The sequence below is a fragment of the Elephantulus edwardii genome, unplaced genomic scaffold, assembly GCF_000299155.1.
Source record: "Elephantulus edwardii isolate Elephantulus edwardi_28Jun2011 unplaced genomic scaffold, EleEdw1.0 scaffold00203, whole genome shotgun sequence".
Taxonomy (NCBI): Eukaryota; Metazoa; Chordata; class Mammalia; order Macroscelidea; family Macroscelididae; genus Elephantulus; species Elephantulus edwardii.
The window spans coordinates 1,052,960-1,076,203 of NW_006399953.1; the positions used below are offsets into that span (position 1 = coordinate 1,052,960).

The window sequence follows — 23,244 nt, forward strand, 5'->3', positions numbered from 1 at the left end:
GTTGCTTGGTTTAGTCGGCCAGGGATTGCGTCAGTTTTTAGTCCTAGAGCGGGGATTGCTCATGAATGTAGGACGTCTTCTGATGAGATTAGCATGCGGATTGGTAGGCCTACTGGTAGAACTAATCGATTGTCTACTTCTAGTAGGCGTAATCCTCCTGGGGCTAATTCATTTGTGGGGGTTATATACAAATCAAAGTTTAGATCTGTATAATCTGTGTACTCGTAGCTTCAGTATCATTGATGTCCTATAGTCTTAATAGTTAAAGCAGGGTTACTAATCTCATCAATCATGTAAAGGATTCGTAGGGATGGTAGAGCAATGAATATTGATTGTGGATCCAAGTAAGATGAAGTCGTTGACAGTTTCAATCTTATCTCTCTCTACATGTTGTCTATTGGTGCAGTGGTGAGAATTTTTGTTTTCTTGATTTTGAGATGCAATCCATATTGAAGGCTCCAGTATTTAATCTTCTGCAACAAAAACTTCAAGTCCTCTTCATTTTCAGCAAGCAAAATTGTGTCACCTGCATGATGAACGTTATTGGTGTGTCTTCCCCCAATTTTCCACAAATAAGCAAAGAACATAAATTAATACAATAGTAGAATACTTCCCATCATTCAGATATTTTAGAAAGAGGAAAAGATTGAGAAATATTAATAATATTTAATATTGGAAGAGATATGAGGACACTGGGAGTGTAAATTGTTAGAGTTATTTCTGGAAGTTAATTTGACAATATCTATCAAAATTCTAAATGTGCATAGTCAGCAATTCCAATTTAAGGTGATTTGTCATACAAAAAAAATTATTAAAACATACATATGTACATATAAAGAAGTTTGGAGTCCCAGTTTACAATATTAAAGAGAGGGACAGAACAAGAGAGTATTATTTAGCAGTCCTTGGAGAAGGACATCATGCTTGGAAAGGTGTAGAGACAATCAATGCAAGAGAGGAAGACTCTGGATGAGATGGATTGACACAGTGATTGGGATAATTGGAGTAGGTGTGTCAGAGACAGTGAAATTGCCTCAGGATAGGACAGGGTTCAGAGCTATTGTGCACAGGTTCCTATGAATCACAAGCATTTTTATGGCATAAAACAACAACAATTAATTGTGAATTGCTGCCAAATAAATGCTACAAAAACTTGTTGTTGTTATGTGCTGTCGAGTAGCTTGCAACTCATAGCGACCCTATGTACAAGAGCCCTAAACCCTGCTCTGTGCCAATCTCACTGTCTCAGACAAACCCATCCCAATTACCCCAGTCACAGAATCCACCTCATAGAGGGTCTTCCCCTGCTGTGCTCCCTCCACCCTCCCTAGCATGACATCATTTTCCAAGGACAGGTCCCTCCTTGCTACATGTCCAAAGTATGTCAGATGAAGCCTCATAATCCTTGCCTCCAAGGAGCATTCCAGCTTCACAAACCTGTTTGTTTGCTTAGCAGTCCATGATATATTCAACACTCTTCTCCAGCACCATCACTCAAAGGCATCAATTCTCCTTCTGTCCTCCCTAATCATTGTCCAGTACAAATCCAAAACTTAGGATCTCAAAAAACCAAACAATGATTATCACAGTTTTGATGGGTCAGGAACTTGGGAATGGCTTGCTGGGTTGTTGGGCTCTTGGTTTCTTCCACAGACTCATCTTCCCTTTTATTTTGAAAGGTAGTCTATTTTGGAGCCATCTTGTTTTCTCAGCCTTCTTTCTATCAGCAGAATCTTGGGAGTCCAAAAGTATCTTTTAAAAAAAAATTATTGAAGCATTTATTGAATTAAATGGTACTAGCAACATGTCTACTACATTCAAATCACTGCAATCACGAAAGGAGGTATAGACAGGCATTGTTCACCTTAACTTTGCCAGTTTTCTTCTCCAAGTCCTTGGTGTAAACAAAGGAAAATAAGTCACAGATAGAGGACGTACTGCCCAGGTCCCTAAGCCAGGTTCACAGCAGAGGAAGCCTCACCCTTGTTAACTAACCTGCTGAAGAAAGAGGAGGTGGGTCCTGAGTAGGTAGTTAGAAGCCTCGGTCCATTCCTGGGAGGGAGCAAAGCTGTAAGTCTTAAGTCCTTTGGTAGCTTGAGTCTTCTTCACCTGTTTCTTCCTCTTTCCACATAGATGAGTCAAGTGTCTATTTTTTTTAACGTGTTTTAGATACCCACAATAAGACTTTTCTCTCTCAAGGTCTACAGGTATTAAGTGTCTCCTGAAGTCTTCTCATGGTGGCTGAAACAAGGTAGCTGTGAACAGTACTTGTGATCCTGTGTCCATCTTCTGGCCTATAGCACTTGTTTGGTGAACCAGGAGGGTAAACTCTTGAATCCAGTGTTGCTCTCCTCCAGGCTGGGCTGTTTGCTTGCGACACTGTGGTTTAGCTACCTCAGCCTCTCCTGAGCAGTCTGCAGTATGTGTTGACCAAGACAACTCGGCACCAGGCATTAAGTAACTTTTCCACACAGGGGTCAAGATCCAGGGCCACTTTCTGATGCTCAGTTCTGTGGCTAGGTTGTCAATCTGTTCCCGGAGCTCTACCCGACTCTCTCTGACTGCGTGGATGGTGAGAGTCCAGTTGTTGCACAGCCGGTTGCAGAAACTCGAGAAGCCCCTTGGCGAACAGGTCACAAACTGCAGGCCTCACTACCGGGGTCCTGGCTTCAGACACAGCAGCGGAACCAGTCACCACCATCACGAACTATCCGGACGCCCTACGGTATATTTTTATTTTGCACTCTCTGGTTCCTTCAGTGCAAGCTGATGCTATTTCTCTTAATATATTTTTTTAAAACTTTATGAGTTAAGGGATGAGAAGGAATGGCGAGAGGAGTAAAAATTAATGAGTAGGTAATAGACACATGTTAAGTTGAGTAAAGGAAAAGGCAATATACAATAAAGCTGCACAGCAAGTGGCATTTTCTGTGCAACTTTGCTGACCCAAAGACTGAGCCTCTCTGGCAGATCAAATCCACCAGCAGCTCCGAAGAAGAAAAAGAGAGGCATTTACATTTGAGTGGTTCACAGCCTAGAAATCTAACAGAAAGTTAGCTGTGGGTCGGTTCCAGTTCCACAGCAGTGAGTAAGTAGGTTTGTGAGTAATGACTGAAGAATATTACAAACAGAAATAGTGTTCTTAAATTGCACTTGTCAAGCATATTGAAAAAGTAAACAATTTGTAACATATTTCTTTCACACAATAAAAAAAGTTAAGTCAAGGTTATGAAAACAAGTCATAGACTAGAGAAGTGGAAGGAGACAACTAAATTAATTGTAGAACTCAGGAACAGCAAGAGGATGTTATGAACAAATTGATGAACTCTGAATGAAGTCTAGAGCATCTAGGATTTTATCAATATTGATTTCTTAATTTTGGCAAGTGTATCATGGTAATAATGCACAATGACAATATAGGTAGTGGAACTAGGTTGTTGTTATTTGCTGTCGAGGCAATTGCAAATAATGATGGCCCTGTGATCAAAGATTCTGTCCTACCATGTGTCATCCTTACCATCTCTGACATATTTGAGCCCATTATTATAATCACTGTCAGTTCATCTTCTCACTTTTTTTTTAAATACTCACAATTATGGGTTTATTAAGGAAGTTAACAGATTAAAACTCAGGATGGCAACAGGAATACAATTTCTGAGTCACAGCAGCTCTGTTATAGTGACCCTCCACCTTTCCAAGCATGATGTACTTCTCTAAGGACTAGCCCCTCCTAATAATGGGCTCAAAGTTTATGAGATAAAGTTTCACCATCCTTGCTTCCAAGGAACAGTCTGATTTCACTTTCTCCAAGATAGATCTGTTTGTTCTTTTGCCAGTCCATGGGATTTTCAGTACTATTCTAGAATACACAAAGGCGTCAATTCTTCTGTCTTCCTTAGTCATTGTCCAACTTTCAGATGCATAGCAAGTAATTGGGAAGACTATAGCTGGGATCAGGCACACTTTAGTCTCTAGACTGGTATCATTGTTCTTTAGCACTTTGGAGAGGTCCCTAACAATAGATTTTCCCAATGCCACCCATCTTTTGATTTCTTGACTAATGATATCAAGATGTTTATAGTGAATCAAAATAAGATGCAATCATGGACAACTTCAATTTTCCCCCATCTATGATGATGTTGCCTACTGGCTCAGTGGTGAGGATTTTTGTTTTCTTGATTTTGAGATGTAATCCATACTGAAGGATATAGATATTGATCTTCTGTAGCAAGCACTTCAAGACCTCCTCACTTTCAGCAAAATATGCGAAAGAGCTGGAGTCAGAAAAGAAAAAGATAAGAACTTGCTTGGAATTATTTTTACAGTTTTATTTTATACTGGTTCACATACAAAGTTCATAAAGTTTATATACATTGTTTTTCACATCAGACCTTTCCCTTTTCCTTTGCCAATCCCTCCCAGACTCATCAAATTGTGCGACCTTATGTTTAGTTTGCTTGGCTCTACAATCAACACTCTTGGTACCAACAGCCAGGAAATTAAAAGACAAATTGTATTGGGAAAGTCTGCTGTCAGAGACCTCTCCAAGGTACTGAGGAGCAATGATGTCAGTCTGGAGACTAAGGTGCACCTAATACGGGCCATGGTCTTTGCCATTACTTGCTATATGCTTCAGAGAGTTGGACAATGACTAAAGATGATAGAAGGAGAGTTGATGCCTTTGAGCTTTAATTCTGGAGAAGAGTATTGAATATACCATGAACTGCTATGAGAGCAAACAAGTTAGTCCTGGAGAGGGTGAAGCCAGTCTGCTCCTAGGAGGCAAGGATTCTGAAGCTTCGTCTGACATGCTTTAGGCACGTTGCAAGGAGGGACCAGTCATTGGAGAAGGACGTCATTCTTGGGAGGGTGGAGAAACAGTCCAAGAGATGAAGACTCTCGATGAGATGGATTGATTCCATCACTGGGGTAATGGGGATAGGCATATTGGAGACAGTGAGATTGGCAAGGGATAGAGCATGGTTTAGGGCTGTTGTCCATAGGGTCGCTATGAGTCACAAGCTACTCAACGGCACATAACAACAACAATAAACTATGTTTAAGCCCCCTCCCCACCTTGCATCCTTGTACATTCTCTGCAATAATCATCCTATATAATATTTATCCTTATGAGACTGAGTTAGTTCACTTAGCATAATGTTCTCCAGTCCCTCCTATGTTAGGTAGTAATGCTACATAATATTCCATTGTGGGAATGTACTATAATTTCTCAATCCATTCCATTATGAATGGGCATTTGGGCTATTTCCATGTTCTTGTTATGGTAATAATGCTGCTATGAACATTGGTGTACAAGTGTCTGTTTGTGCCTTAGTTCTCATATTCTCAGAGTATATTCCAAGCAGTGGAATAGCTGGGTCATATGGAATTTATATGTTCAACTTTTTGAGGAAATGTCAAACTGCCTTCCATAGTGGTTGTACCATTTTACAATCCCACCAACAGTATATAAGAGGTCCTATCTTGCCACATCCTGTCCAACATTTATTATGTGCTGCCCTGATAAATTTTGCCAGTGCTACTGGGGTAAGATGGTATCTATCTCATTGTGTTTGGTTTCTTTTTTTTTTTGAGAGGGGGCTTGCTTTTTTCCCTCCCATTGTGGCTTTGTTTCTCTCTCTTTCTTTTTTATTTGCATCTCATTGCCAGCGACTTGGAGCAATTTTTCATGTGTCTGTCTGCCACCTGAATGTCCGTTTCTGTGAAAAGTCTTTCTATGTCTTTTGCGCACTTTAAAAATATGGAACCTTGGTGTGTCATCCTTGAGTAGGGCCATGCTACTCTCCTCAATATTGTTCAAATTTTAGTATATGTGCTGCCAAATGAGCATTCGTGTGGCATTTTTAAAGCTGAACAAACTGAAGAACAAATTCAAGACTTAAGTTGCAATACTGAAAGATACTGTGGACAAAATCTTGTGTGAGACAGTAACCATGAGAAGAAGATGGAAGGAATATACTGAGTCAATGTAACAAGACAAATTGGCTGACGAGGAATCATTTCAGAAAGTAGCCTATGATCAAGAACCAGTGGTAATAAAGGAAGAAGTTCAAGCTGCACTGGAGGCATTGGCAAAAGATAAGGCTCAAGGAATTGATGAGCTACAAATTTCCATATTCCAATATACAAATGCAGCCCTGGAAGTGCTCACAAGGCTCTGCTAAGAAATCTGGAAGATAGCTACTTGTTCAACTGACTGGGAAAAATCTGTATATATGCCCATTCCCGAAAATGGTGATCCAACAGAATGTGGACATTATCAACCAATATCATTAATATCACATTAAAGCAAAATCTTACTAAAGATTATGCAACAACGGCTAGAACAGTGTATCACATAATAGTTCTAGAAATTCAAGCAAGATATAGAAGAGGCCATGGCAGAGGGATATTTTTGCTGATGTCAGATGGATCTCGGCAGAAAGGAGAGAAAACCGGGGAATGTCTGTGTTTTATTAGCTATGTGGGTCACAAAAAATTATTGCTGACATTGAGAAGAATGAGATTCTCAGAACACTTCATTGGGCTCATGTGGAATCTATACCTAGACTAAGAAGCTGTTATGCAAACAGAACAAGGGACTACTGCATGGTTTAAAAGAAAAAAAAGTTTGTCTGCACTGTATCCTTTCTACATTCCTATCAATCTGTATGCTGGACAAATAATTCAAGAAACTGAACTTTATGAAGAAGAATGTGGCATCAGAATTTAGGAAGAGGCATCAACAACTTTGATGAGGCAGATGGTGGAACTGGATAGGGGTATAAAGACACTGCTATTGAGTCAATTCCTACTAGTAGCTACCCTTCATAGAGTTTTGAAGCTGCAAATCTTAATTCAGCTTCTTTCTTCCAAGAAATGTCTTAAAAATATGAACTGACAACCTTTTGGTTAGCAGAACAACACATTATGTACTATGCAGAATGCCAATATTTTTCAAACTTTTCTGTAAATCTACAACTACTCTAAAATAAAATAGTTTATTAAAAACAAAATAACTTTAAGAGTCTTGGATTATTACAGTAATCTGTAATTTTAATACAGTTGGCTTCTGTTAGATAAAATCCATACTCAGAAATCACTTCAAGATACCTTTAGGCTTTCACTAAGAATATAGCTGTTGTTAGGTGCAGTTGAATCTACCATTACAGCAAACCTGTGAACAACGGATTGACACCTTACCCTGTCCTGTGCCATCCTCATGATATCTGCCATATTTGATCCTATTGTTACAGTCACTGTATCAATCCATTTCTTGAGGGTCTTCCTCTCATTCACTGTCATCTGCCTTTCCTAGCATGATATTTTTTCCAAATATTAGCCCTTCCTGAAAAGATGCCCTGTGTATGTAAGACAAAATTTCATCCTCACTTCTGATCACCTTGATTTCACTTCTTTCGAGACGTTGTTGTTGTTATGTGCCGTCGAGTCACTTTTTGAGCCACCCTATGTACAACAGCCCTAAACTCTGCCCTGCCCTGTGCCAATCGCACTGTCTCTGACATTCCCATCTCAATTGCCCCAGTCACTGAATCAATCTACCTCATAGAGGGTCTTCCCCTCCTGCGCCGTCCCTCCACCCTCCCAAGCATGATGTCCTTCTTCAAGGGCCAGTCTCTCCTCACAGCATGTCCAAAGTATGTTAGACGGAGCCTCAGAATCCTTACCTCCAAGGAGCCACCTGGTTTAACCCTTTCCAGGATGAATCTGTTTTCTTAGCAGTCCATGGTATTCTCAATACTCTTCTCCAGCACCACAGCTCTTTCAACATAGGTTTGTTTATTCTTTTGACAATCAATAGTATAATCAATACTCTTCACCCATACCATTGACAATTTTCAATTCCTTTTTTTTGTTGTTGATTGCCATTGAGTCAAGAACAATTCATAGTAACCCTATGAACAAAAGGCCTGAAATTTTTCTATAACTATCATCATTTCTCAAAGTTTGTAGATTTTCCAGGGGTATGTTGTTTAGGAAATGGATGCCACTCCTGCTTCCAAACCTGTGTTAATCTGAGAGCTTCTCCAAACACTGTCCACCATGGGTGACTATTATGGTATTCGGCATCCCAATTACACAGAGTCCAGTATCAAAGCAATTCCAGGTTACATCAATACAGCGAATTGACACTGCTACACAACTGAGAAGAACATCTCTGTAAATAACAATTACACTAGGAATGAGGGCATGTGGCCCTCAGGCCCAACTGACTTTTAAATATAAGAGACCTCCAGCAGGTAGTGTTGACTCTTAACAAGAGGCTTAAATAAAATAAAAAAAGAAAAGAAGAAAAGAAAAAAATTCCATAGACCCTCAATTAAAACAAGAGAGCCCATCAATCAGAGTAGTACTCCTGGCCCCAGTCTCCCTTTCACATGTTGTTGTTTGTTAAGTGCTGTCAAGTCGAGTTCGATTCATAGCGACCCTATGAACAAAAGACCTGAACCCTGTTCTAAAATGATCATCATTTTTCTATGCTCGTAGAGTTTCCAGATGTCTGTGGTTTAGGAAATAGATGAACTCCTACTTCCAAATCTGGGAGCTTCATCAAACACTGCCTATGATGGGTAACCATTATGGTGTTTGACACACCTGTGCCACAGTGTTCAGCATCACAGCAACTCCAAGTTACTTCAGAACAGGAAATAGACTGCTGTTGTACCACATAAAAAAATGTTCATCTGAACATCAATTAATATTTGCATTTTTAAAGACAGGAATGGCCCCCAAATGTTGTTTGACTATAAAACAGAGACCCCCCCCCCCAGGCCACAGCTCATTGTTAGCTGAATCTAGCAAGTCCAATCAGCTGACAACCACTTATGGATGAAAAAAAAAAGCCATAAAACAACCAAAAGTTCCATAGGTGACCTTCATTGAGACATAAGAATTCATCTTCCAGAGTCAAACCAACTCACAAGAGCCTCCAAAGCTGCAGACTTAAAAATTCTCTTAATTCCTCCTTATTAATTCTCCAACTTTCAGATGCATATGAAGAAATTGAAAAAAAAAATCATGCCTTGTATCAGACATATCATTGTCTTTAAACAGATATCCTTGTTCTTTAGCCCTTTAAAGGTGTCCTTGACACCAGATTTTATTCATGAACATATCTTTTAATATTGACTGCCGCTACCATTGGTATTAATGGTGAATCCAAGTTAAAATGGTGGTGCTAACAACTTCAGTCTTTACTACATCTGTCCTCATGTTGTCAGTTGATAGAGATGAGGAATTTTAGGTTTTTTTAATAAAAAAATAAAATTTTATTTTAATTGATATTTTAAGAAATGTTTACAGAGAAGTTAGATTTTCATTCATTCCTTTTTGCTCATTTTACCTACTCTCCCTTCCCTCTCCTCCAGTTCACTTTTATTTTTTTAATATTTATTCATTGTTGCACATTTATCTCCTGCCCCTTGTCCTCTTTGCATTGATATACCTCTTATTCTGGGTTGTTGTCATATGTATAATGCCTAGTCATATATTCCTTTTAATAGTTCTTTCCTTCATCTCTCCCAATGCAATGGCCATTATCTATCCACTCCAATTCTGTTCTCCTCCCAATCCCCCATATCAGACATTTTTATAACAGTGATACTGTGCAGTATTTGTCTTTTTGCTACTGAGATACTTCACAAAGCATGATGTCCTCCAGAGTTTCCTATGTTGTGTAATGTTTTATGAGTTAATTGTTTTTCAGTGCTGTATAGTATTCCACTGTATACCATAGTTTTTCTATCCTTTTGTTTGTTGATGGGCACTTCAGTTGTTTCCATCTCTTTGTTATTATAAATAATGCAGCAATAAATATGTCTGTGCATATGTTTGGATGACAGTTCTGGTTTCTTTAGGATATATTCCCAGTAGTGGTTTTACTGGGTCAAATGGTATTTCTATTTCTAACTTTTTGAGAAAGCATCAAACTGCCTTCCATAGTGGGTACATCATTTCACACTCCCACCAGCAGTGAATAAGGGTTCCAATCTCAGCACAACCTCACCAGAATTTATTGTTTGCTGCTCTGTTGACCTTTGCTATTGTTATTGGGGTGAGATGATGTCTCATAGATGTTTTGGGATTTTTGTTTCTTGATGTTAATAGATAATGCATATTGAAGGCTGTAGTCTTTTTTATAGTATTCCTTAGGTATTACAATGAAATTAGCAAAGAGCTGGAATTCAAAACCATAAGGAAAGAACATCTTCAGCATTTCTCAAGCTGAAAGAACTGGAAAACAAATTCAAGCTTCAAGTTGCTATGCTGAAGGATGCTGTGGGAAAAATCTTGAGTAATCCAGGAACAATCAGAAGAAGATAAAAAGGAGTATATAGTAGAGTCATCGGGCCAAAAAGCAGTGGCTTACACAGAAATATGTCAGGAAGTAGCATATGAACAAAATCTAAAAGTAATAAAAGAAGAAGTTCAAGTTACACTCAAAGTATTGGGGGAAAAAATAAGGCCCCAGGAATTGATGGAATAGCAACTGAGGTGTTTCAGGAAACACACAGACGTAACCCTGGATGTGCTCACTAGCTTAAGTAAAGAAATTTGGAAGACAGTTACCTGGCCAACTGATTAAAAGGGATCCTTATTTGCTTCCTTTCCCCAAAACAGTGATTCAACAGAACGTGGAAATTATTGAACAATATCAATAATTGCTTTTCAAGAATTATTTTTATGTAATTTATTCATATTTAAACTATGTTGTTGTTGTTAAGTGCTGTTGAGTTGTAGGCGACTCATAGCGACCCTATGAACAAAAATCCTCAACATTTGCGTGACTTTCATCCTTTCTCCAGGTTCATAGGGTTTCTGGAGGCCAGCTGTTTATGGAAGTGGATGCCACTCCTGCTTCCAAGCTTATTTTAACCGGGGAGCTCCACCAAACACTGCCCACCATGGGTAACCATTATCACTTTTGACACATCAGTGTCACAGTGTTCAGCTTCACAGCAGTAGCACATGAAAGTAAAATCTTGATGAGGATTATTAAACAATAGCTGGAAGAGTACATAGATAAAGAACTACCAGAAATTTGAGCTGTATTCAGAAAAGGCCATGGTACAGGGGATATTATTGTTGATTTCAGTTGTATCTTGGCTGAAAACAGAAATAGTAGAAAGATGACTATTTGTGTCTTATCGACTATGAAAAGGCATTTCACTGTGGAGATCCTAACAAATTATGGATGAGATTGAGAAGAATGGGAATTGCATAATACTTAATTAATTCATGAGAAGCCTATACATAAGACCAAAGAGCAGTTGTCTGAACAGGAAAGGGAATACGGCACGGTTCAAAATCAGGAAAGATGAGTATCGTGGTTTTATCTTTTCTCTATATGTATTCAACCTGTAAACTGAGCAAATAATTATACAGAAGGTGGACTATCTACAAGAGAATGTGACCTCAGAGTAGGAGGAAGACTCATCAACAACCTGTGTTGCATAGCAGAAAGTGAAGAAAATTTGAAGCACTTGCTACAGAAAATGAAAGACTAGAACCTTCAACAGGGAGCTCTAGTGGCCTAGTGGTAAGGAATTACACTGCCATCTAAAAGCTACCAGTTCAAATCCATGAGATGTTCAGTGGGGGAAAAAAGATAAGCAATCTCCTCCTGTGTGCTTTTCAGCCTCTAAAATCCCTCTGGAGGGTCTGCTTTGAGTAAGTTCCAATTCAAAAGTCAATAACAATAATAATAATAATAACATAGCCTTAAATATGGTTTATATCTTAGCATCAAGAAAACAAAAATCCTCACCTCTGAACCAATAGACAATATCATGGTATTTGGAGGAAAGACTGAAATTGTCCATGATTTTATTTTTCTTGGATTCACAATCAACACCAATATGACAGTAGTCAAGAAATCAAAGTAAGTATTTCATTGGCAAAATCAGCTGTCTGCTACTTTAAATACCAAAGACTAAGAGTATCAGTTTGAAGACCAAGATGTGCCTGATACAAACCATGGTATTTTCCATTGTTTCCCAAGCGTCTAAAAGTTGAACAATGGATGAGAATGACAGGAGAAGAATTCATGCCTTTAAGTTGTGGTTTTGGAGAGGAATACTCAACATCCTTCTCATGGGCTACCAGAAAACAACCTCTTACATAAAAACTACAATATTGAAGACAAAATAGGAGAACTTGTACTCTGTCCTGAAGGGGCATTATTTAGTTAGAATCATCTCTGACAACATTTTTTTGTTTTGTTTTTATTTCTCTTTCCCTCTGGAACTTTCCTACAGTGTCAGATGAAGCTAAGACACAAGACATACGCATATGTACAGACACACATGTGCACCCCCCCCACACACACACACATAATGAGAGAGAAAAAGAGACAGAGAAAGAAATAGCAGAGATTTGGCAACTCAAAAGCTGAGTTGAGTGGAAACTGACTCCACATTTAGCTGAAATCTAAGCTCAGGGGTAAAAGAGAAAGCATATTAACTCATGACCAGAACTTTAGAAAAAAAAACCTCAAGAATTGCAGTTACCTAGTACTTAAGATGGTAGGGGATGCAAGCAGGGGAGGACACACAAAGATGGATGGAAAGTCTGCAGAGGATGCAGTTCATTTCCTAGATCCTCTTCTCTGGTCCATACAACTGGAATTGAGTTAAAACTAGAGGTTGAATATCTCAAGATGTCGAGCAGAGGCACTCTCGGCTTGGAATACTGGCCAAGAGAATGACAGGAGTGTCATACCCAAAATAAAGGCATGGAATGATATTCTCTGTTGTAAACAACCTCTTCCATGGCTCGGAAGACTAGCAGCAAAATCTACCAACAGGAGATTGGGGAATTCTTCTCTGGGGAAAAAGATCAGCCCAAGAGAAAAATGATAAAACTGCAAACAGTACAGAATGTTTGTAGCTTAAAAAAAAAGCTGTTAACCTGAACGTCTCCCAGTGAAATAACTGCATTCAACTCACTTCTCTTCCAGTGAAATCTGAAAGGTCAATGTGAAGCAACAACAACCCTTACTGCTCCTGATAAGAAGCATTGAGAGAGATGCCAAATAATTTTCCATGATGCAAACACCAATTCATTGCAGCGCCATCTCTGTCAGAGCAGAATTGTGCTGCATGGGGTTTTCAGTGGCTGAATTTTGGAAGATTGACAAGTCTTTCTTTCCAGGAACCTCTGGGTAGACTCAATGTTAACCTTTAGGACTACCAGCCAAGCGTGGCAACTTTGCACTCAGAGACTCCAAGGAAGGTTTCAATGCTCTTATTTCCTTCTCCACTTTCTATTGTCCAGCTATTCTTCCCAGCTGTCCAACTGCTACTGTAGACTTACATGTTGAGCTAAGAACCATGATAATTCTACCTGTATCTCAGCAAGGCTGATGATTAACTCTTCTCTGATTCTCACACTTCTCATAAGTCTTCTTAAAGTTATGTCAAGTCCATTTGCTGTTCAGAACAGTTCATGCATCCAGGAAGACTCCAGGATGAGGATGGCACAGGACAAGACAAAGTGCAGCTCTGATGTTCATATGCTTGCTATGGGTCATAAAGGACTCGACAGCACCTAACAATAACAACACAATACTCATCAAACAACTGTTCTTTCTTATTGCACTGTGACTTATGAAGTCTGTTCAAGGGCATAATCAGTCACTTATCATTGCTTCTCCTCGAAAGCTTACAGAGTCCAGAATACAATTGCACTGTGCCTGCAAAGTCTCTCTCATCTTTATTGTTGGGAGACTCGCTCATTGATGACAGCTCCCTTTCCCTCCAGAGCCTGGAAACAGACTCATCTACTTCCCAGGATCTACTTCTGGTCATACTAGCATTGAGTCTTCAGATGAAAACTATTTGTCATTCCTGGTCTACTAAGAAATTCTCAATCATTTAAAGGCCTGGCCTTGAATTTCTAAACTAGAGTGAAAGCAGCACTTAAAAAAAAAATTAAAAAAAATTTCATTTTGTTGTTGTTGAGAAAATGCACAAGAAAACATATACCACTTCAACTGTTTTTTCCCCAGGTATTATTCTGTGACATTGATTACATTCCTTGAGTTTTGCAACAATTCTCAATCCTTTTTTCTGAGTTACTCTCTCATTAACATAACCTTGCTGTCCCCAAATCTTCCTATTTAATATTTCAACTTGTTTTAAATTTAATCCCATATAAACAGTTCTTTAAAAAGTATAATGCTCAAGGCAGACATGTTTCACTAGTTTAGCTAAGGAGTTGGATGTCAACCCAAAGACACATGGTTTGAATCTACCAGCTTTTCCATGGAAGAAGGATGGAAAATCTCCTTCTGTGTAATTTACAGCCTCTGAAAATCTGTTGGGGAGTCAGCCATGGATGGGTTACAATTTGGTGGTACATAACAACAAAAACAACAACAATTATTGGTTTAAAATAAACTTCAGGGGGTAATTTTCTTTTGTTGTTCCTGTTGTGTGTGATTGAGTTGGAACTGACCCATAGATAGACCCTCCAGTGGGTTTTCAGAGGCAGTTAATTGTTTGGAAGGAGATTGGCCATCCTTCTCCCTCAGAACAGCTGGTGACCTGTAACTGTGTGCCTTTGGGATTGCAGCACAGCTTCTTGCCACTAGACTACCAGGTATAGGGTTTAAAAATTACATTAGGGGAGTGGGGTTAGGGGTTCATCCAGCCTCCTTGGCTCTAGAAATCCTAGAGTTCATGAAATTGGAAATTCTGTTCTGCTTTTTCCTCTACCTTTTGATCATGAATTATCTGTAGAATATTTGATCAAAATGTTCATTAGTGGTCTCTGGGCACCATCTAGTTCCTCTGGCTCAATGATGAAGAACGTAGTTGCTTATGAAGGCAATTAACCACATATGCCATATTCTCTTCCTTTCCTGAATCGCTTTTCTCTGTAAAAACAAGTATTTATTTATCATTAAATTAATAGATATTTGTTACTACTGTGGTGTTATTTTGTGTGGCTTAGTTGGAATCAACTCAATAGCTGATTCTGTAGCAGGTTTTCAGAGATAGTTAATTTCATGGGAGGAGATTGCCCATCTTTCTCCCATGGAGCAGCTCGTGGATTTGAACTTCAGGTTTTTTGTATTGGCTGTGCAACTCCTTACTACAAAGACACCAAAGCACCATAGTTAGGACTGCAGAACTCTGTTATTCAGTGAATTTTAGTACTAAAAAAAAATTAGGTTGTTCTTTGGTTTTTAAACATTAAGATAACATGAAGATACAGTTTGAAGTTTTATAGTACTGTGATTAATAGGACTTTATTAGTGGAGAAATTAAATTTCAAAGTAGCACTCATGTCTTCAGTAGCAATATTGGCATAAGACTTCATAAGAATATCATGTTCCTTCAATTCTACAGATAGTTAATTTACATTTGGAGAGGAGGCTACTGTGACAACATGACAATATAATGAGATCAGAACTACTTCAGAAGAGGGATTATTAAAAGGAAGAGCAGAAATGGCTTGGAATAGAAAGAGTATCAACTTTCTGCCTACGTTTTAACAGTAATTTTCTAGGACTTATTTTCATTCTTAATCTCATCATTTCTCCCCCATTTCTCTTTTAAAGAAACCCAACAGCCTTTCTAGTACTACAATGGTAGTTTTATTCATTCTCTTATGAAAATGAGTTTCTGTACAAGATTCAAGAAGCATACTTAAATCCATCAAGCACAGTGTCTGTTAAAATCTCCTGACATTTTTCAATGGCTCTTTTTTATTTCCTGAAATTTGATTGTATCTATCTCATATTTATATTAATCATGTGGCTGGTGCACAAGGTCAAAAGTTTACAGCATGAATTTTTCTGGACCACAAAGTCTCAGAGGAGATTTTTTTTTTCATTCAAGGTTCTAAAGAAGCAGACCTACACAGCATACAGCAAAGGAGGAAAAATGCAGTGTGAAAAAGGTTAGAGGATAACAAAGCCTGGGGCCCCAAAATCTGCTGAAACAATGGAGTGATTTAGGGCAAGTTAATTAGCCTCATCTGTAAAAAAGAGATGGTTGGCTTGGCTTCAGAGATCTTTAAGATCATTTGTTTAATATTGACATGGCATGTCTTACAATAAATACTTCTTAAGATAAATGAGTTAATTTATTAATTTTAGTAATGACGTTAATTGTAGTTTGGAGGCATATGTGGAAACCCGTTGGATTCTGGAAGGTGGGATCTCTTGTTTTGATGAGGGTTGGTTGTGGACTGGTTGGTTGGGTTTTTTCCCCTTCACAATGGGATGTGAGCTGACTGGTTTTGCTGGATTTAGCTAACAATGAGCTGTGGGCTGGAAGCTTTGTTGTTTAAAGTAAACCAGGACCTGGTGGACTGGCCATGTGGACCCTCAGCCTGCTGCCCTGAGGCCTGGTGTTAATTGTGTTTGAGATAAATAGTCTGCTAAGTTGTATAGCACTGACCTGTCAATTTGCTGTATTGAAGTAACTTGGGGTTACTCTGATGCTGAACAGTGTCACTGGTATGTCAAATGCCATAATGGTTGCACATTGTGGACAGTGTTTGGTGTAGCTCCCAGAACTGAGACAAGTTAGGAAGCAGGAGTGGCATTCACATCCTAAACAGAATGCCTCTGGAAACTATGAATATAGAGAAATTGTGATAGTTACAGACCAGGGTTCAGGTCTTTTGTTCATAGGGTTGCTATGAGTCATGCTCAACTCTAAGGCACTTACAACAACAATGATATAAATTAATTACATTATAGGAATTTAATGAATGACCATTAATGCTTCTTCATTAAAAAGAAAACTGTATTGTGATTCGAATGAAAATTTCTGGAACAAATTAATTCCCACTCAATGTGACATTGATTGTGATCCCCACATAATAACAACACTTTCCCCACCTTCTTCTAATGCTGCCTCTTTGCATTTGTCCTTTTCCCCATCCCTTCTTCCACCTGAGCTTTATTCATGGAAAACACTGCCCTTTTGTTCAGTATGATTGATTATTTCTATGGAGTGCATTACTTTCTGGTGTTGTTGATCATCTAGTGTTTGAAGATTGAGTCACACAAATAATCTGTAGGCTTCAACAGTGACTAGGCACATAGTCTCAGGTGTTTTTCATGATTCTGTGTTTTGTGCCATATGTCATTCCCACCCAATATAGAGGACCTTCTGTTGTGATCCTCCTTGTTAGCTGTGGCAGAAGTAGCCCAACACCATACAGTTGTTCTTGTCTTAGCATCATGGAGACTGAAGTTCACATGGTACGTTCTCCCTCTGGACTAACAGTCTTTGATTTTCTCCACTCTTGTTTGCTCCAGATGGCGAGATATCAGTAGTCACTCCTCTAGATGGCTGCCTTTAGACTGCTGCTCACAAGCTTTTAAGACCCTAGTGGCTGCTCACCAAAGGAGAATGTAGAACATTGTCTGTAGACTACACAATGCCAATTGGCTTGATGATATTCTCCAAGGCTACAGTCTAGATCCCCTCAAGCCGTGGCTCATTCTGTCAAGGTGTTTGGCTATGGTCAGAGAGGATGAGGAGGACACAGGATAGGGCAGGGTTCAGGTTGGTTGGCTGTTCATAGGCTCTTTATGAGTCACATTTGACTAGACAGCACCTACCAACCCTATAACAAGGAGGTGTTTTAGTAATTTTGCACCTTGTTTACTGTATTATATACATGAATCCTACCGGTGGCATAGTGCCTACTGTTGGGCTGCTAACCAAATGGATAGTTTAAACCCATGAATAGTTCTGTGGGAGAAAGCGGAGAGAGTTAGCTCCCATGAGGTTTTACAACCTTGGAAACAGCTCTCATGGAGAGCTGCCCTGAGTTGGAATTAACTCAACAGGAATCGGTTTTGTTTTGAGGGGCATATTTACAACAAACACACACAGACACGACTTAGAATTACTTTTGATCAAAACTATGGCAACAGGTGTAGTCGAATTCTTCTATATATACTTAGGGATCACCTTGCCGGTCAGCCTATGTACCCTCATGTAGATTAATGTCTGTTATTGCTAATAATGCCAGATTGTGTATGTACTTGTATTTACCTTTTTGTCTATAATACTTAAGCACCTCTCTATCTTATTTTTCCTTGATATTATTATGCTGATAACTTCCTCTTCGTTTATTGCCTCCCCTTTCACATAATTTAATATCTACATAGTGATATTTCTCTCCCTTCCTTTTGCATCCTTAATACCATCAAAGAGTCGTTTTTCCTCCCATGTGTAAATCTTTTCTTTCTGGCAGCCTAGTGACAAGAAGCTGCTCTGCAATCCCAAAGGCATGAGGTTCAAATCCACCAGCTGTTCTGTGGAAGAAGGATGGACAGTCTCCTCCAGTGCAATTAACTGACTTTATAAACCTGCTGGAGGGTCAGCTATGGGTTAGTTCCGACTCGATGGTACACAACAACAAAGGTTTTATTATGTTTTTTTTATATATATAACATTGGATTCATAGATTATCTGTCCTCTGGTGATTATTTCACTCAGCATAAAGTCCTCACTCTATGAAGTGGATTGATTTAGTGACTGGGGTAGTCAGGGTGGGTGTGTCAGAGACGGTGCGATTGGCACAGGATAGAACAGGGTTTAGGGCTATTGTACATAGGGTCGCTATGAGTCGTAAGTGACTCGATGGCACATAATAACAACATAATGTCCTCCAGGTTCAGCCATATTTATTATGTGCCTCAAATATTCATTGTTCTTTAACATTACATAGTGCTTCATTGTGAATATGTATCATAGTTATCTATTCGTCTGTTGCTGAATCATGGTCCCAAAGGTGTTTCCATCTTTCTGCTACTGTGAATAATAATGTTTCTGTGAACAAGTTATGTGCCATCAAGTCAACTACAACTCACAGCGACCCTTTGTACAATAGCTCTGAATCTTGCTTTCTCCTGAGCCAATCTCACTGTCTCTGCAACACCTATCCTCCTTATCCCAGTTATTGTGTCAATCCATCTCATCCAGGATCTTCCTCTCCTGTACTGCCCTCGACCCTTCCAAGCCTGATGTACTTCTCCAATGACTCGTCTCTCCTGACCACGTGCCCAAAGTATATGAAATGGAGCTTCAAAATCCTTGCCTCCAAGGAGAAACTTGGTTTCACCCTCTCAAAGATAGACCTGTACACATGCATGTACATACATTTCTTTGTGTCATAGCTCTCATTTACCTAAGATACGTGTCTAGTAGTAGTTTTAGGCTTATGGTGATGCTTAAACATAGAAAATGTTGAGTATGGGAGTGTACCTTGTGTTTTCTAAAAGCCTGGACAAATGTTATATACAATATCCAGATAGGTACAAAGGGCAGAGGAATCCACTTGGGCAGATAAATTCTGCTGTGGTTATTATTAGTTGGAAAAAGATTTTAAGAAGCTGAGTATCATTTACAAAATATCTTGTAGAGACCGTCTGTGTAAATGATAAAGCTTCCAGAAAAAGGAAACAATAAAATTTCTAAAGGCATGACATAATTCAAATGTTATTTGTTTGTCATGGCAAAGGTATAAAAAGGGAAGAAAGTACTCTTTTTTTTTGAAGGAGCACAACAGTGAAACACACAGCTGCTAACTAAAGATTGGCGGCTCAGCCCAGCAGCTGTTGTGTGGGAGGGGCAATTTAGTGATCAGCTCCCATAGAGGCGAAAGCTCTGTCCACAGAGCTCAGTTTCTTTTTTGTGGTTGCAACAGAGGTCAACTGGCCACACTCCATGCAGGTAAAACGGATATGCAAAAATGTAGTGGTGGCTTTTCTAGGAACCAGGGAGGAGAGGCAGAAATGTATCCACTTAACATTTAAGATTTTATTGTTGTTGTTATGCGCCACTGAGTCACCTACAACTCTGTACTATAACTCTGAAACTTGCCTTAACCCGAGCCAGTCTCAATGTCTCTGACAAACCTACCCTCATTACCCCAGTCACTGTGTCAATCCATCTCATTCAGTGTCGTCTTCTGTGCTGTCCCTCCACCCTTCCTTACAACATGTCCAAAATATGTCAGACGAAGCCTCACAATCCTTGCCTCCAAGGAGCAGCCTGGTTTCACCCTCTCAAGGTTAAACCTCTTTGTTTTCTTGGCAGTACATGGTATGGTCAACACTCTTCTCCAGCACATGAATTCTTTTTCCCTCAACTCTAGTCATTGTCCAGCTCTTCGATGCATAGCAAGTAATTACAAAGACCATGGTTTGAATCAGAAGCATCTTAGTCTCCAGATTGACATCAATGCTTTTTATTACTTTGGAGAAGACCCTGACAGCAGCTTTCCCCAGAAAAATTGATCTTTGGATTTATTGACTGTGGTGGTCTTAGATACATGGTGACTTTATGGAAAGTCCCTATAAGTCAACAGTGAATTTGAATTTGTTTTTTGTTTTGTTTTTGTTTTTTTTACTTATGTTCTGTAGACCATAATGTTGCCAACTTTTGTGTTGCTGCCATGGCTGTGGGTGTACTCGAGTCTATTGTGACATTTGGTCCCACTCATCTCATAGAAGATCTCTCTTGGTGAACTTGTACATCACCAAACGTGATATCTTTTTCTTCTGATAGCATGTCCAGACCAAGTCTGGACAGCCTTTTGTTGTGAGCCATAAGGTTTTCATTGGATAACTTTTGAAAAATTATTGTCAGATTTTATCCTAGTCTATCTTAGTCTTGAAGCCCTGCTGAAACCATTCTACCAGGTATGGTGCTGATAGTATTAGAAGTACAGGTAGCTTCACTTCCATCATCAAAGCAACATATTATCCACTCCAGGAGGACAAACTGATAGTCAGGTGACTTATTAAATTAGAGAGAGTTTAAAGAGATTTGTTTTTGTTGTTGCTGTTGTGTACCATCAAGTCAGAATCAACTTATACTGATCCTCCAGTGAGTTTATAGAAGCAGTAAATTGTATGGGGAGAGAATGTCCATCTATCTCCTGTGGAGCAGCTGGTGGATTTGAACCTTGTACCTATGGGTTCAGCAAGCAGGTTGTGTCATCTGTGTAACAGAGATCATTGCTCAGTCTTCCTCCAATCTTGATGCCACATTTCTCCTCATAGAGCCTAGCCTCACAGAGGACCTGTTCTGCTTATAGATTGAAAAGGTATGAAGACAGAACACATCCCTGGCATACACCTTCCCAATTTTGACCCATGCAGTGTTTCCTTGCTCTTTTCTCATGACTGCCTCCTGGTCCAAGCATAGGTTTTGCATAAGCAAGTGTTCTGGGATTCTCATTCTTCTCAGCCAGCCACAGTTTGTTTTGATCCACACAGTCAAATGTCTCTGCATAGTTAATGAATAGATAGACACTCCTCTGGTACTCCCTGCTTTCAGCCAAGAACCATCTAACATTAGCTATAATATCCCCAGTATCACAGCCTCTTCTAAACCCAGCCTGCGCTTCTGGCAGTTTTCTGTTGATGTGCTGTTTCAGTAGTTTTTAAAAAATCTTTAGCAGAATCTTGCTTGCATGTGATATCAGTGATATTGTTCAACAATTTCTTCACTCTGTTGGGTCACCTTTCTTTGGAATGGGAACAAATACAGATGTATTCCAGACACTTGCTGAAACTGAGAAGAACTTGAAGTGCTTGCTTCAGAAGGTCAAGGACTGTAGCCTTCAATATGGATTGAAGCTCAACATCAAGAAAACAAAGATTCTCACAATTGCTCTGATTGGCAACATCATGATAGATGGTAAAGAGATTGAAATTGTTAACAGCTTTATTGTGTTTGGCTCCACAATCAGCACTCTTGGTACCAGCAGCCAGGAAATCAAAAGATGAATTACATTATTGGGAAAGTCTGCTGTCAGGGACTTATCCAGAGTTCTGAAGAGCAACGACGTCAGTCTGAAGACTAATGTGTGCCTGATCCAGTCCATAGTATTTGCAATTATTTGCTATACATAAAAAAGCTGGACAATGACTAGGGATGATAGAAGGAGAATTGATGCCTTTGAGCTGTGGTGCTGGAGAAGAGTGTTGAATACACCATGGACTGCTAGATTCATCCTAGAGAGGGTGAGACCAGGCAGCTCCTTGGAGGCAAAGATTCTGAAGCATCATCTGACATACTTTGAACATGTTACAAGGAGGGGCCAGTCTTTGGAGAAGGACGTCATGCTTGGGAGGGTGGAGGGACAGTGCAAGAGAAGAAGATCCTTGAGATTAATTGATTTAGTGACTGGGGTAATGGGAGTAGGTGTGTCAGAGACAATAAGATTGGCACAGGACAGAGCACGTTTTTTTTTTTTGTTTTTTTTTTTACAGAATTTACTACAAAACACCATAAAAACCGTGGTTCACTTAAGATCTCTCCCCCCGTATCCGGCGAGCCAACTGCATGTCTTTGGGCATGATGGTGACTCTCTTGGCGTGGATGGCACACAGGTTGGTGTCCTCAAACAGGCCCACCAGGTACGCCTCGCTGGCCTCCTGCAGGCCGCCGATGGCCGCGCTCTGGAACCTCAAGTCCGTCCTGAAGGCCTGCGCGATCTCCCGGACCAGCCGCTGGAAGGGTAGCTTCCGGATCAGCAGCTCCGTGGACTTCCGGTACCGGCGGATCTCCCGCAGCGCCACGGTCCCGGGCCTGTAACGATGCGGCTTCTTCACCCCGCCGGTGCCGGTGGACAGAGCGCTCTTCCTGGCCGCCTTGGTGGCCAGCTCTTTGCGGGGGGCTTTCCCCCCCACGGTGGATTTCCGCGCAGTCTGCTTGGTTCGGGCCATTTTTCACCAAAAGCTGAGATCTCAGGCCGCTTCTCGGACCTCCGCGCCGCTCGGGAAAGAGCAGCAATCCCCAAGCAAGAGGGTGACACCAACCCTACCAATGGACCAAACCGCTCTGCTTGGGACAAACAGTCCTAATGACTCAGAGCACGGTTTAGGGCTGTTGTAAACAGGGTCGCTATGCATCGCAGATGACTTGATGACACGAAACAGAAACTACCACCTATGGGTTGGCAGCACAACTCCTTACCACTAAGTCATGAGAGTTCTCTTAATGAAAGAGATAATAAGAAGAAATCAGTGGTCCCTGAGCCAGTGCTGGAGTGAGAAAGCAGCAAGCATGATTGAGACCAAGAATGAGTCTGTTATGCCCCAAAATAGGAAACAAGAACAGTTACAAAGACAAGGCCATATTCATATACTCACAGATTTGCTTGTTTTGTTCCATTAAGACTTGTGCACGTATGCACACACATACACATATAATTATATGCACACAAACACCACCATGC

At 39.9% G+C, this 23,244-nt stretch overlaps 2 pseudogenes; both read right to left on the bottom strand.

The window, feature by feature from the left end:
• The window catches only part of LOC102867368, a 43,287-nt pseudogene extending 40,586 nt beyond the window's left edge, over positions 1–2,701 (bottom strand).
• A 19,581-nt stretch (positions 2,702–22,282) lies between these two features.
• Positions 22,283–22,732, bottom strand: LOC102867777 (annotated as a pseudogene).
• Positions 22,733–23,244: the final 512 nt, after the last annotated feature.